The sequence below is a fragment of the Alligator mississippiensis genome, chromosome 3, assembly GCF_030867095.1.
Source record: "Alligator mississippiensis isolate rAllMis1 chromosome 3, rAllMis1, whole genome shotgun sequence".
Classification (NCBI taxonomy): Eukaryota; Metazoa; Chordata; order Crocodylia; family Alligatoridae; genus Alligator; species Alligator mississippiensis.
This window is the reverse complement of record NC_081826.1, coordinates 86,031,498-86,047,155: the sequence shown is the minus strand read 5'-3', so window position 1 is coordinate 86,047,155 and position 15,658 is coordinate 86,031,498. Positions and strand designations below refer to the sequence as shown.

Below are 15,658 nucleotides of genomic sequence, written 5' to 3'. Positions count from 1 at the left end.
GCTTTTAAAAAAATCCAAGAATATTACAGCAGCCAATTGCATGGAGTCCAAGGCAGTGCAAATCTGTTCCATGAATTTGAAGTCAGGCAGATGAGGTTAAATGAAACAGGGATGGAAGCCAAGACAATGATTACAAAGTAACTTGTTTCAAAAAGGCCGAATGTTTTAAGTGTGTGCATGAGGAACCGCCTCCTTTCTCTTCTGTGTTATAGCCTTAATGGATACAGTCTGGAGCAGGTTTCTGAAACTAAAGCCCCTTTTCTGCATTACAAAGGCCTATTAATGGTATCCAACCAAGCCTACAGCAGCAGCAGGACACTTAAAAGGTACAGTGGATCATCATTTTGATGCAAGCTGTTTTCCTTATAGTTGGCAACTTAGCTGGATTTAATGTGCATATTCATAAGATCATCCCATACCTAAACAATATAAGTACAGTGTTAAAATATGAATATTCAAGAAATGCAAAATCTAAGGTTCCCACAACATTAGCTTATAGGATGGCCTTTAGCTTTGTTTGTATGTGGTACAAAAGAAAGACTATTCATTCATCTCCATAATTAACCTGGAAAATGGGACTCAAGAATGCTATACATATACAGTGCCACCAGGTTGCGACTACTGCTAATCCATGATTTTCTGTGCTGTACAACCCTAGCATTTCATCATTGGTTTTGCAGTTATTCTTGTTTTTTCCCCCTCCACCCCATTTTTCATTTATTTTCTCGGTAAGAGAAACCTCAGGGATCAGAAAAGAAAGATATCTCATGCTTAAAATTAGGAATTGAGTGCCAGTTCACTTTCTCAAGGATTAATTTTGGTGATTACATGCAATGGGGTTCTTTAAGAGGGCAAGCAGATCTGAGCTGCATTATACTAGGCATAAACTGATGCATTTTAGGGAAGCAAAATCTGGGAGACAGGGGGAACATCTACACAAGATGCTAATTGTGTAGTTGGCTAATTCTACTGCTCATTAGAGTATCATGGCAAAAGCCGTGTTATTGCGCACAGAATTAGTCAACTGAGCAATAGCATCACTAAAAAGGCATGTGCTGGTGCTACTGCACAGTAGTGCCAGTTACTGTGCATTGAGTTAGTACCTGTTATTACAGGTACTAAACTTAATGTGCAGTAATTATAGCACATTAATGCATGCGTTAACATGCTCAGCATAACAAATGGAAGTGAAAGAGGAGGACCAATCCAGGGCCATATTTTTCCTTATGAAAACAGAAGTCTTGTTTCAAGATTTCTTTGGGGACACAGCTCAAACATCTGGGACTGTCACAAAGTTTGGAATCGCTGGTCGTTTTAGCTAGGTATTGGACAAGCACATAAGACAAGGGTGATCAACCTGCAACCTGTGTACCACAAGTGACATGGGTGACCTCTGTGTAGTATGTGGCAGACTTGAGAAGGGACAGACAGCACAGTGACAGATGGGGCAGGAGCAGAAGACAGCAGCAGATTAGTTAGGGGAAGGGGATTTGAGTAACACATCTACCAAAAAAAAAGATTGACCCCAAAGTGGGCTTTGATTGCTACTGAATTCATGGTGAAGTCAGTGATTAGGCCATGCTTATCCTTTCTCGCTGTTTGACTCACTGTAGCCAATGGGCCTTTGTACATGCCACATTTTTTGTCCTTTCTTGTGCTGCAACTGCATGACTATTTGCATGGGCAGGTTTTCTGGACACTTGAAAAGCCTTTCTGGTGCATTAAACTAAAATTCCTCAGATGTAGTTAAGTTTGCCTCATCGGGAATTAGAGTGTCGCATCCATGGATTTGTTGCGTGCAAACACAAGGGCACTCAAAAATGTGTAATGAGTCTCTTTGTCCACCAGAATGCACTGTGACTTTTTTGTAGTTCACCCCTTCAAATTGCTTTTGAATTACTTCTTTTTTTTTTCTTTTTCTTGTGTGGTTTACCTGTTCTTTGCTTCCACAGCTATGTGGTAGGGCATGGGCATATGGTGGGTGGGAGGCCCAGGGCCGGGGGGGCAGTGCTGGACCATCCCACTCTCCTGTGGCGCCAGCTAGGGACTGGGCTTAATTTGTTTGAAAACCTAGTGCATGCAAACACAGATGCAATGCTCCAAAATAAACAAGCTTTAAATTTTATAAGTCTATTTAATTTAATGAGGAGTAAAACCCGTGGTGTATACAGGCACCCAATGTCTTCACAGTAGAAAGACACAGGGACAAGAATTTGTTTTTGTTTGGAAGTGAAGTTTAGAATTTGCTGGTAATTACTGACAGCAGTGAAACTGAAAGGCAGATTTCTTCAGGATAGGTCCACACAAGTTAGTATAGACTAAGCTAGAGTAGGGGTTGACATCCTATGGTTCATAGGGTGGTGGGAGAAGCGGCAGATGTAGGATTTTGAAGAGAGGTATACAGATGGTATGGTGCATTATCACCTATAACAGAACACATTTTCTCCAGTTAGTAAAGCTTTTAGTTTCTTGTTAATATGCAAGGAGCTTAGGGCTATATTATGCAGTTTAACTTTGAAGCAAACACAAACATAACTTTATTGGAATGTGCATTCATTTGCTATATTATATATTATGTATAAAATTATGTTACAGCATAAACATAATACGTAGAGGGGGCATGTCTAACCATCTTTCAATGCTTTCATTAAAAAGTTTCAGTGTAGTCCTAAAAAACAGACATTTCTGTTCCTAATCAGTGGTATCACATTCAAGTGTACCTGAATAAGTGGTACAATGTAAAATTACAAGGGCAGCTGTCTTCAGTGAGGAATTAGCAGGCTCGGGGACCCAAATGTTAGCATATAAATAAACACCAATTTCTTTTCAGGACCCTAGGCTTCAAATATTACAAACCTGGTACTTTTGGTCCAGGAACTTCAATTTTTTTTTATGTAAGAAAAGCAAGATTCACTGCTTACATTTGTTCACCCTACTGACAGTTGTGCATGCTTTTTATTAAATGCCCAAAGATTCTTCTGAGGCATTGACTGCAATAAATTCCATGTAGGAAACCAGTTGTTGTAAACAGAGAGGTTTTTATAACTGTTTCTGTACTCTTATTGATTTCCAGAATTTATGTAAAATGCTTATGTGCAGTATGGCATTGAACATCATATAGGAGCCTTTGAACATATTATCACAAAATTCTGCAGTGAGAAAATGCTGGCTACACCAAGTGACCCTCATACAGGCAGAAAGGGAGAAATGCAGAACAAAGACAGAACAAAAGAAGAGAGATGGCTTGAAACTCTGATCCTTATGTCCTCTTCTTGTGCTACAGTAACAAAAAGTGTAACTCTTGTTATGAGCAGAATCCTACTGGTGTATTTCTACATTCCAGCCACAATTTCAATTGAATTCTACAGCGTGTGGAGTCCCTTTGCTTTTCAGGTCAGACAAGCGGTGTGTGGAGGAGAGACTAAAAATGGAGTTTTAAAGGAAACCAAGGCCTCAGTCTCTCCAAGGCTATAACTGATAGATCTCCTGTGTAAAGTCCTCACATTTTACAGAAAAGAATCTTTGTTAAACATTCATTAGTTGCATTTGGGCTAGTAGTGGGGAACAAAACTTCTTTTATAAAGGACAAAACTGTGGTCACTAAAACCATGACTTATTACAGCCTGCCCACCCTCAGTTCAGTAGCTAAACGTGGATTTTCCAGCATTGTGCATTTCCCCCAGTTTTTTTGCACAAAGTTTGTGCAAGTTAAAAAAAAGATGCAGATAGCAGCTAAGGCAATGGCCAAGATGTTGTTTTAAATTTTCATGAATCAAGATATACCCAGTTAAGGATTCATATTTCATTAACAGGTCACCTTTTGCTTGTGAAGAAATTCTAGTAAGGAGGAAACAGAGAGGACTGAGAATGTAAACATGAGACCCATATTCCCATTGACCCAATAGCCTTTGGAACAGTGTATATGCTGCTATGTCTATAGAAACATGGTGTAAGTTAATTGTTGACTCATTTATATTTCCTGGTAGGAAAAGTGTGTTGGAATATTTGTTTTATTTCAGGATTGCATTCTGTCATGTAGGTAGCGATGTATAAAGCTGACTACTACAGTATTTTTCCAGACCTAGTTTCAAATGTATAAGCCATAAGATCTACCTTCTTTCTAAGAAAGAAAGATCTGAGGTCAACTTTTACTGATTTGTTTCACTTAGCTCCATGTGTGCATCCCTGCAAGTTTAAAAAGACAAGGTTTTCATGAGTGGCTACTTCAGAGTTCACTTCCATCTGCTTCTAGTGAGACTTAAGTGCCCAAATGCCTAATCTACTTAAAACTTTGGCTAAAAGTTTCTAAACTTGTTGGCTTAAGGATCCAAGGTTACCAAAAGATTGTTGGTTTAAGGAGGATCCATGGTTACCAAAAGAAAAAATAAACCGATGGACAAATACAGCGAGGGAGCTATGACAGCAGAAAACAAGAGAAGAAGATACAGCTCTCATAGCTACTGAGAAAAAAAGGAACTGGTGGCAAGTTGTAGTTCATGCTGGTTTTAACAAGTTTAATACAACCTATCATTGGAGAATTGGTTGGTAGACCTGGCAAAATAAATGGCTTGTAAGGGACTGACTTAAATGAAAAGGATACAGAGAGCTAAGTGTTCACCTGCAGGTACAACCTCACTAAAAAAAATTAGAGTTGCTTGAACAAATTGGATGAGAGTATGCACAAACCAGTCACATTGACAGCTAAGAGTTTTCTGCACAAAGGCTGGTGTACTTATTGAACACAGAAAGTTGTCCCAGCTTTATCATACAATTCCCTGGTTTTCAGAAGTTTAAGTAAAACCTTATAAATGATTGTGTAGCCTTGTGAGAGCTATAGCAGAGGGTTTTTAATTTACAAACATTACAACTTTATCATTAATAAGGCAAGGGGAGGAGGGAGAAGGGGGAGTAATGAATGAGACAATGTGTAAAAGATGAAACATTTCATACCATAGCAAGCTGTCTGGCAATTCTTTCTTGAGTGCTCTGTGTGATATTTCTATAGCATAATAGAGTCTAGCTGTTCACTCTAATAATTCTGAGCTTCAGGATAAGATTTCATTTCTCTTTAGAAGGTAATATAATCACTAGTGGTAGGCCAAAATTCCCTGTGTGTTTTTGTACATCCTTAACTCTTTGGATTAAAGTGAAACTTACATTATTTAGAGTGGTTCAAAAGAACTAAAATTCCTTGTTTAATGGCAGTTACTGCCACAATTTCTTATGAATTGCCATTGGCCAATCTAAAAGACATCTCAAAGTATAATCAATAGTTTATGTTTGTAGAGTGAATAAATCAAAATAAGTTGATTCCTTTGCACAAAATGTGCTTTTTAAAAAGTCAAAGGACAACATGGGTATTTGCTTACCTGAGAGGTTATCTATATAACTAGATAGGAGTATGACAACGTTATGCTATGGTTTCAGAGGTACAGTGGTTTGGACTTGGACCATAGGTTACCCCCAGTTAGGGGTGGAACCAGGGGGGTGCAGTGGCATGGACACTTCCCCTGCCATCCCCCCGCCCCGCCCTTTTCAGTTGATGGAGCAAGCAGCTGGGGACTTAATTTTTAAGTGCCTGAAGCAAGTACAAATTTCTCTCTCTCTTCCTCTCCATGCTCAGCAGCACATCCCCTTCTCTTCACTGCCCACTGCTATCCCTGTCTCTGGCTGCCCCAGGGGCAGGGACAGAGGCAGAGGAAGAAGCTCTAGAGTCACTTCTGCTCATTCTAGTCGGGCTCCATTCAGAGCCGGGCTCAGCTAGGGGCAGCAGCAGACAGTGCCTCTTCCCTGCCCATTTTCCTCCCATCCTCCCAGCCCATCTTCCCCTGTGTTCCCTGCCAGGCTGGTAAGTGCCAGGCCCTCGTACCATCAGCTTGGGATAGTGGCAGCAGCAGGTGGGGCAAGGGGGAGGTCTGGATTGGGAGAGGAGGGGATGGAAAGTGCTGCTGAAGAAGTCAGGGAAGGGATGGGGGAGGGAAAGTTCTTCCCTTTTTGAGAGCCTTAAAAAAGAATCCAGCTGTTGCTCCCACATGCAGTCTGCCTGCTCTGATGTGGGGGATAGGGGGAAAACTGGGAGCTGGGATGCAGCCACCCTTGCAGCACAGGTCATTTCTCCCAACCTCCACTTTCTGAAATCCTGGATCCTTCCATGGCCCTAGTTGGCCCAGCTGTAAATGGGTATGTGGTCCTTTGAGCTGGGAAGTCGCAGGCAACTGGATATAATGCTAACCACAATCTCTTGTGTGCTGTTGACTTCAGAAATGGTTGTGTGTTTAGCCCCATGGGTTGCTAGGCTCAGGAGGCCCTTCAACCTTTTGATATGACCAAAGTGAAAAGCTGGAGAGCCAGGGTGGTGGGGGGAGTGGGAGGAGGGCATTTTTGACAAGGAAGTTGACATTAAGAAGTTGTATACAAGAAGGTATTATGCAGCAATAACTGCAAACAGTGCAGGCAAAGGCAGGTATGTTGATGAAGTTAAATCCTTACTTTGTAGCTTGTTCTCGCATGACTGCAGATTCACTCTCCCATTGAGAAGATTCTAGAGCATTGCAGTGCTCCCTTAGTTTCTTCCTCTTACTGCTGCCCTACATTTGGAGAGTCATTTCAGGAGAGGCTTCAACTCCATCCCTACTAAGCACTTTAACCGCAGACCTATTGGAATTCTGTAGAAGCAGCAGATTCATCCTGTTGCTCTACCCATCGCTTGCAAATGAGTTTGTCAAGCTCATAACTCTGTAGGCTCCCACTGACATGAGAAAAAGAAGCAAGGGTTGTATTTGTCTCCCAGTCCCACCCTCCAGCAGGTATGTAGGATGCCTCTTTTGTCCCATTCCAGATAGGCCTAGCCTCATGTATATGCCAAGATGGATTGTTACACATTGGGGTTAGATTTTTTTCTACCTAATAGGTGTGTAAGTGGATTTAGGCACCCAAGGGTAATACTTTTCCATCCTCCTCAAGTCCCTGAAGAAACAGTTAACGCAAAAAGTGACTCAGGCTTAAGGGGAAGATAACCGTGCATTACAAAAGAAGACATACAAAATGATACCTTTTATTAGACCAACTAGAAAATGGCAAGAAAATTGTCCTTTTCTGCAAGCTTTCAGGAATCAAAGTCCCTTCATCAGGCTCTGGGAAAAGTGTAGATGGTGCAAGATGGTAAAAAGTCCCCGTAGGTCGGAAATAAACTTCATTTTTGCACAGAGGGAGCTGAAAATGGAAGTCTGTCCCTCTGGGTCCATGAGAGTGTCTTTGTAAGCTGTGTTGAGTAGCTCGTTGATGTGTTCATCAGGTAGAATTCCTTCCCTGAAGGTGTCAGATGGTAGGTAGGGAATCAAAAAAACTTCCTTGTTCTGCAATGAAGTTTAAAATCCAAAATCAGCTGAAATTCGGCATCTTCCATGTTTCAGGGGTGTACTTGGTAGCCGTGTTGGTCTGAGACAAAAAGACATACAAAAAACTAGAAAAAAATAGTTGAAAGAAGATGCATTAATGGGTTTTGAGCAGGGTGGAATACAATCTCGGGTAGGCACCCAAGAGGAGGAACAGATTTTGGCCTGTGGAATCCTTGCTTTCAAATCCACACACTTACAAAAGAGACTTTCCTTATCTATTAGCACATCTACTTACCACTTGCCCCTCACCATCCTGTGACCAAGCTTTTGCACCAGTAACCCCTGACACATGCAGCCATTGGTACATATATTGGCATACCAGTTCAGTTGCCTTCTATTGGCTATTTAATCTAGTGCTAAGCATCCCTACCTGTGTCAAAGCTGACGAAAACAAAGTAAAAAACCCCCAAGTCCTTTGCATCCTACCTCAGGAGAATCTGAACCTTTCAATTCACTATCAGCCAATTATAATTCCTTCATGTTTTTTCCAGCGTGTCATGCTATTTGAAATCATGTCCCCAAAGTCTCCAACTATCTTTCTTTGCATATTCTAAGGTCAGTTCATCTTAAAGTCTTGCTTTAACATATGGTTCCACTCTAAGTGCTGGAGACGTTGATTTTCAGCTTAAGAGTATTCATAATCTGCATGGTTCTTTTGATTATTTTTCTTTCAGCCAACTTTATCAAGGTTCTAAGTCATTTTTACTCAAATCACAAAACTTGACTTGTTAATATATAGGAACTCTGCTTTATGACCAGGGATCTGGGTTTTCTGTTTCCATAGAAAAATGGAAAAAAACCCAGATCGTTCCCTGTTGACAGAGAAAAAAGCAGATTTTTCATTTTAATGGAGATACCTGTGGATTTTCCACTCTCGCAAAGAGCTCTCTGCAGGCTGGCAGAGTTCCAGCCTGCAAGAGCTTCTTGCAAAAAGGATGGCAAACCCTAAGCTCTGTCTGGAGAGGGGGAAGGGATGGGGCCTGAGACTGTCAGCCAGGGCTTGGCTCAAGCTTGCTTTCCCTCCTGGTAAGTGGGGCTTGCAGGGGGCTAGGAGCCAGCTAGGGGCCCACTCTGGTGTGGCTGGGGGGGGCCCTGTGGGGTGGGTGCAGGTGCAGGTAACTGCCAGGGCTGGGGGTGGGGGGGGGGTGGCTGGGGCCTGTGGGAAAAGCTGGGGGTGTGTGGGTGGGGACTGAGGGAGTGGCACAAGCGGCACTAGAAAATATTATTTGGAGGGGCTGGATGGTGTGGAGCATGCCCTCCTGACCCCGCCCTTCCCTCCTGCAGGGCTATTCCAGAGCTGGCACACCATGGTGCTATGCATGTGGCAGCAGAGAAGAGTGCCGTGGGGGCGCTGGGCGTGGTGCTGTGGCAGCAGTAGCACTGGAGCCGCTGGAGCTGGCCCAGATTGGGGAGGCCTCATTAATCTTAGCCTTCCATCACCTATGGGGAGTGGGAAGGTGTCCATGGGAAGCCCCATGTGGAGGGCCAGCCCATTCTGACAGTGTGTGGACCAGGAGCCGCATGCCATCGGGTCAGGTGGGAAGCCACACATGGAGGCATGGAGTAATGCACCATTGAGATGGGTGGGCTCCTGCTTGCTTCCATATGTGGCTTCCTGCTGGAGTGCTGGAAGCCCCACATGGAGGCCCAGAGCCTGCCTGGCCCAATGGCTCCCAGTCCACATGCCTTCAGGCCAGGCTGGCCAGCTCCATACCTCCACATGGGGCTTCCAGCACTCCAGCAGGAAGCTGCATGTGGAGGCAGGGAGCCCGCCCAACCCAATGGCACACAGCTCCTGCCCGCACTGCTGTGATCTGCATATGCTGGCATGGACCTAGCTCAGTTTGTTTGAAGGCATGTGCCAGTGGGCCAGGCCAGCTCTGTGCCAGCATGTACAGATCCTGGGACTCAGCCAGAGGGGTGCACGGCTGGGGCTCTGCCTACCATGGCCATTAGTACCCCAACATCCCACTGCTTGCTGCTGCTGAGCTGTTAGCAGTGAGAGCTGTGCACCATAAATCCCATACGCACCCCCACACCCCCCTACACCTCTTCACAATCTCTCCACAAATCCCACATACTTCCATACCCCCCCACACCCCTTCACAACTTCCCCACACCTCTGACACCTAGACAAATCCCCCCCACACGCACCCAACAACCACTCCCCCAACCATACAAAGTACCTGCATATATTTCTAAAGAAGGTTAAAATAGTGTTATATTTAGTTTGATTTGTAAAATAAATAAAAGTAATTAATTTTTCTCATTAATTTTGAGTTTTCCTGTGCATAATATTGAATTTTTCTGTGCATAGTTCTTTGGGTTATACAGAGTGGTGTCAGCAGGAACTCTGATTTTCCATGATGAAAAACATGAAATCAAATGCCAAAACATATAGGTATTTAGAATTTATTTTATTATAATGATTGAGGTACTGGTAGGCTTCCAAATTGCTTTTAAACTGTAAATCTATCAATAAAACATTGTGTTCAATTAATACCTATATATAGTGGCCTTTCATTTTAATCATAGATTTTGGAGTTTTGATCAGAGAATTTGTGATTTTTATTAGAGAACTTGAAATTCTTTATCAGAGAAGACCAGGATCCCTGCTTATGACTTTACTCATTAATTTGATCTTGTTTTTAGCTGTTCAATTAAATTAATATTTTTCATAAGTATCAATGTCTTATTTAAACAGCTATGCCCCACTCTTACAAGCACTCATTAAGCAGAAAACTGGTTTGCTGAAAAAATCGGTGTAATTTTTAAGTAATATATAATTTCTTGCTTCAACAGCACTAATGCTACCTGGAAAGTGATCAACACCACCCTCTGCCCCAAAGGAGTTTGGAAAATGAGCTATGGGATAAATATTTAGAAAACTAGGGCATTCACCCCATTCCCCAGCAGAAGTGGCTTTGTGGCCTAAGGAAATGGGTTTGAAATATCAATGCCTACAAGTCTAATTTCTTGGTGTTAACTTAGGCCTTCATTCTTAGGTAGCTAAACTGATGTTTAAGATTGTTCCACTAGCAGTCACTTATATAGATAAGGATGGTAAACAACAAAGACTCAGCTGTTTCATAAGTAAAATTCTTGTTCTGTAGAATTTCACAGTATCTTCCATCATTGCTTTCCTCATCTCAGTCAGCCATGAAGAATAGCAGGTGCTTATGGTAGTGGTTGGGGTAGTCACTTCACTCTGGAAGTGATTGTTTCATTAGGATTTTATGCATTCAAGTAAAATCTGTCTTGAGTTATTCAAAAGGAAAAAAAATCAGTTACCTAGAAAAGTTTGGTTTTAAGAATGAAGAAGATTATGATGAAGAATTAGGGACAATGTAGACTTTAAAAGTAAATTTGAAATGTGTTGTTCATCCATTGTGGGTGAAGATGACCACATCCAGCAGGTGAGGGGGGAGGGAGAAGAGAGAAAAGAAATGGGAAAGAAACAGAGAGGGAGAAAAGAGAAAGGAGGAAAAAAGAAAAAAGGAGAAAAGAGAGAAAGGAAAAAGAAAGGAGCGGGGTAAAGGCTAGGTTGCATGGATACGTAGGTAACATATAAGCCTGTTCTTTGCCTTGAATAATCTGCTGCAGCAGAGGCAGGAAAGTGATGAGGACTGGGTACGAGAGGTTTTTGTTTTCCTGGCCACGTGTTTCTTCACTGCTTCTTCTGTGCGTTGCTGTTTGAAGGCCAGTCCGTTCTGGATTGATGACCTCCAGGATGGACAGTTGTGAGCGATTTGCTCCCATGACTCCGGGTCAATGCCAAAACTCTTTAGGGACACCTGTAGGGTGTCCTTGTACTGCTTCTTTGGTGCACTATGAGAGTATACTCCATTTGAAAGTTTGCCATACAAGATTTTCTTCAGATGGCAAGTTTTGGGCATTTTTTTGAAAGGTGGCCAGCCCACCTTAGGTGTGCCAGTTTCAGTAAAGTGTAATATTGGGGAGAGCTGATCTTCCGAGCACCTTGGTGTCTGGAATCTTGTCTCGCCACTTGATCTTCAGTATCCTGCATGGGTAGAAGTGGTTTAGTTTCTTGACATGACACTGGTAGGTGGTCCAAGTTTCGCAGGTGTAAAGGAGGGTGGGAGAATGATGGCTTTGTAAACTTTCAGTTTTATCGACATTCCGATGCCTCTGCGGTGCCAGACAGACTTACGGAGTCTGCTGAAGGGCACACATCCACGCATTCAAATTAAAAAATTTGCAATAGTTTCAAACTAAAATTTAGGACTAGGTATTGCCTTTAGGTCATTCCCTTAGCAAAGACTATGATGCAGTTTTGGATGAAAGGCACTATACAAAAGTAAAGTATTACTGTAAGTCACCTTTTTATCTATTCCTTGGAATATGTCACTAGATTGCTGACCCAGAAAACTTTCACTTGAGCCATTCATCCATGAGAAATGCATCAGTAGCTGCTCTCATCCTGAAATGTCCTCTTTTTTAAATACAGTAAGTTGTAAATGAATTAATAAGGCAGTAAAAGTTTACTTGCCTCTTTGAAGTCATGTATAAGATGGTAAAGGCCAAGAGCCAGTTATTTTGTTATATTTTGCTGCAGCTCCAGTTCCAACTCTGTTAACAGTGGATGTTGTCATACAGATACCTAAAGAGCCCTTTTTGAATTCATGTTTACAAAGTTCAAACCAAACTTAACTTGATCTTTCATGAAGCTTGAGTTAGTTCCATAAGCTTTTTCCTCCCTGTTCTGCTTTTCATTGGAACTACTGTAGTCAATAGGAGTTTTGTATTGATTTCTATAGACTGGGACTGAGCCAACTACTTTTAGATTTTCACATGGCCCTCTGCAATGCCTCAGTCTACCTAGAATGAGATCCTATACACGTGCAGGGAGCCTGCTCCGAGGCGCTGTAATTCCAGTATGTTGGAGCAGACTCAATTAATTGAGTCTACTGGAGCATTGAAATTACCATCCTCCAGCATCTCATGTATCAGTGTCCCCAGCATCCCTGTTCAATGAGCCTTCTGCAAGCACCACACCATCATGTTTCAGTGCAAGGGATGCTGATACACATGATGCTGTGGGTGCTTTAATTAATGTGGCACTCAGAGCTGCGCTAATTAAAGCACCTCCCCACCCCCTGCCTCCTGGAGCATGTGTATAATCGCCCAATGTGACTATTTTTACTTTAATTCCAAAACAGTAGGAGCAGGAAATACTCTGACTCCCAGAAGACAAGCTGTTACAGCAAGATTTCCAACCTAATTGTGCAGACACAAGAGATTCTGATAACTTTGTTATGAACAGAGATTTTAAGATGCCTTGCTCAGACTAACAGATGCTTCAGGCTTGGAAGTTTGTTTCTCCCTACTCCCAGGGAAAACTGGAACATTTTTTGCACAATTTCATAGGTGAATTATGTGAGGAAACTTGAATTCACACTTTATTCTATCTCACACTGTTCAGTAGATAAATGTGACTTAACACACCAATTGCTAGTGGGAAAATACTTGATAGTAGCATTTTAGTATTCTGTAACTTTTGTTTTACTTATAAGTCAATTATATATTATACTATTTTGCAATTCTATAAGGATTGCACTGAAATTCAATTAAAACATATGGATAAAAGGTTTGGATTCCTAACTCTTGAGGCCCACAGCTTGGTCCCAGCTACAGTTATTAACATGACAGGCTTTTTTTACCTGGACAATAAGTTATGCACACTTTGAGCCTGCTAAAGAGACCATTGAAGCCAAAAGTGGTCTTTCCATTGGTAAGAATCTCTCCATTAACTTCATTGCTCTCCAAGGTCTTTGAATCAGACTGTCTATTTCTGCTATCCTAGAATGGATGTAACCTCATCTCCTTTTTCCAGCAGGACAGATTTCCTTCTATTGATCCGCTTAGGATCAATAGGCAACACAAGCCTAACCACAGTGATTACATTTCCAAATCACCACTCCTCTAGCAGGTCTGTGTCTTTTGGAAATTGTTGCTGCAAAAAAACGTATCCTTTCCACTCCCATAGCTCAGTCTTTTTTCTGTCTCCCGACACTAGCAATGACAAGTAAATCACTTAGAGGCAATTTCCTTGTAGGCTGGCAGGGTGTCTAAAATATGACAAGTTAAATAAATAGAAAATAGCACTTAAAACATAGGGTTATTTTGGCTTCCTTAGAGGAGGAGAGGGAAGGAAGTATCTCATACTGGTAACAATGTACAAAAGGAAGACCTGTCCCACTAATAGAGTTGGTATGTGCATGGCAGGGTTGGGTGTGGAGGAGGATAACATTCTTTCACTTATTTTCATGAACTGTTAGACAGGGCAATAACTCTCCAGCTTCATATAGCACAGAGCAGACCCAGAGTCTGTGGCAGAACAAAGGGAAGAGTTAAAATTCGAAGCTTAGTTTTGGCACAGTCACAATGCTCTCTGTAAAGTCTCCACTGTGTTCTTCGCAAAGACACTGATAAAGTATCACCAGACAGGGCCCAAGAGCAATACAGAAGGCTGAGATGTCAGCTCCCACCCAATTCTCTCCTTTCCATCCAAAAAAAAAAAAGAAGAGTTTTCAGTTGATCTATTGGGATTTTCTATAACTGACAAAATTTCAAAACATAAAAAGGAATATCCATTAGGACGAATTGTGGCAGGGTTATTGGAAAAGATGGAGCTTGGCTGGTTATAGTGTTTGCTTGATCGTGGTATTGGAGAGTTGTTCTGGTTTTGGCTAGTGAAAATGCAGCTTTATACTGATTTATAAATCACTACAAACTCACTTTATAAAACATAATAGGTTAATGAAAAACAAACTGTTCAGTTATTTGTCTGTCTGCTTAAAACTGTTTGGCTGAAATATAACTCTGGAGACTTTGTAACCCTTGGTACAGCAAAGCAAAACAAAGTGAGGACTGACAGGATCACCAGATGAGTAAGTAGCCTCTTATTTGCTTATGGCATGTGTGTAAAAATTCATATTCTAGAGCTGGAGGTGATGCTGTACAAGTAACTGAAGGATTTTCTGGCAGCAGGATTCAGGAAGAGGTAGAGGAACTGGAAGAAGGGTCAAACACAGACTCTTCCCCCCTTCTGCAACTGGCTTCTTCATGGAATCCACTGGATTTTAATGAGGCTTTATGTAGGGCACAGAGGCCACCTTTTGAGTCCAGCAGCAGGAGCAGAACCCAAGGGAGGTCCAGGGAAGAGGTTCTAGGGAGGCAGATAAGCCATCCCAAGAACAGAGCCAATGCCAGCCCTTTATACAGAAGCAAACCTTTTCCTGGTTATCAGTTTAAGTGATGGGTGATCAAGGGTGATAAGCTTGCACCCTTCAGTCTTAAAACCTTTCTGGCCCACCTGCCAGACATTTCACCTGGTCCTGTTTGTTTAACTTTGTATTCTGTAATGACTACCCAAAAGTCACAGGATGGGCATCCATACAGCTTGTGGCTGGACCTGGTATCTTAAAGGGACCAGAAGATTAAGAGCTCTGCCTCCTCCTATAATTGCTACAATCAAATTTTCACCCTTAAATTTAAGAGGTTCAGAACAAGTATTTAAATCAACACCATAATGAATGGAATTCTGCCTAGTAAGTTTGAAGGCATCTTAACTATAAAGTTTTCTGTTACCTTTCTTTTATGTATTTGACAACAAGGGAATGTGTTCAAGTGTCTAGGGGTTTCATGGGAAATGTATCACTACCTGGAACCCCAGAAACCTGGGAAGGCTAAATGTACCACAAGCACCCTTGACAGACCATATATTCTTACTTTCATGTCCCCACATTCACAATTCAAACAAAAAAAGAAGCAGCAAAATTGGGATAACAGAACAAACAGCTTAAGAAAAGACAGAAAACAGTTGATCAATATATAGCTAGTAAGGTTATGGTGTCCTAGCAATACTCTCAAACTCAACTGTTCTCTTCTAGTGTGACTGTGCAGAAAGGAAATATGTTCCTGCAGCAGCCTCTTCTCTCTTCCACTGCACTCACTTTCATCATTATCCAGTGTTGTTATGGAGTCTGGAATTTGAGCATTTCTGTCTTCCAGCCCCTCAGGGAAATGCTTCTTTTTCTATTATGGGGGATATGTAATGATTACAGCTGGATTCATTGATTGCTGGGTAGAATGCCCTCATTGGAGTTCCTCAGCTATGTCATTGCCTTCTGTGCTGTCCACTTCTTGGAGCTGCCCCTTTGCAAGAGGAAAGAGAGAGAGAGAGAATCAGTGACACATAGAACAGCAAGCAGAGTCTTTGATGCTTCAGATGCATTCTC

The 15,658-nt window shown here is 42.0% G+C and overlaps 1 long non-coding RNA gene across 1 annotated transcript in view; it reads left to right on the top strand.

The window, feature by feature from the left end:
- Positions 1 to 220: 220 nt before the first annotated feature.
- The window catches only part of LOC132249331 (uncharacterized), a 54,678-nt gene continuing 39,240 nt past the window's right edge, over positions 221 to 15,658 (top strand). Inside the window, exon 1 of the long non-coding RNA XR_009460746.1 lies at positions 221 to 326. This is a non-coding gene — a long non-coding RNA (uncharacterized LOC132249331). The remainder of the gene's footprint in view (positions 327 to 15,658) is intronic.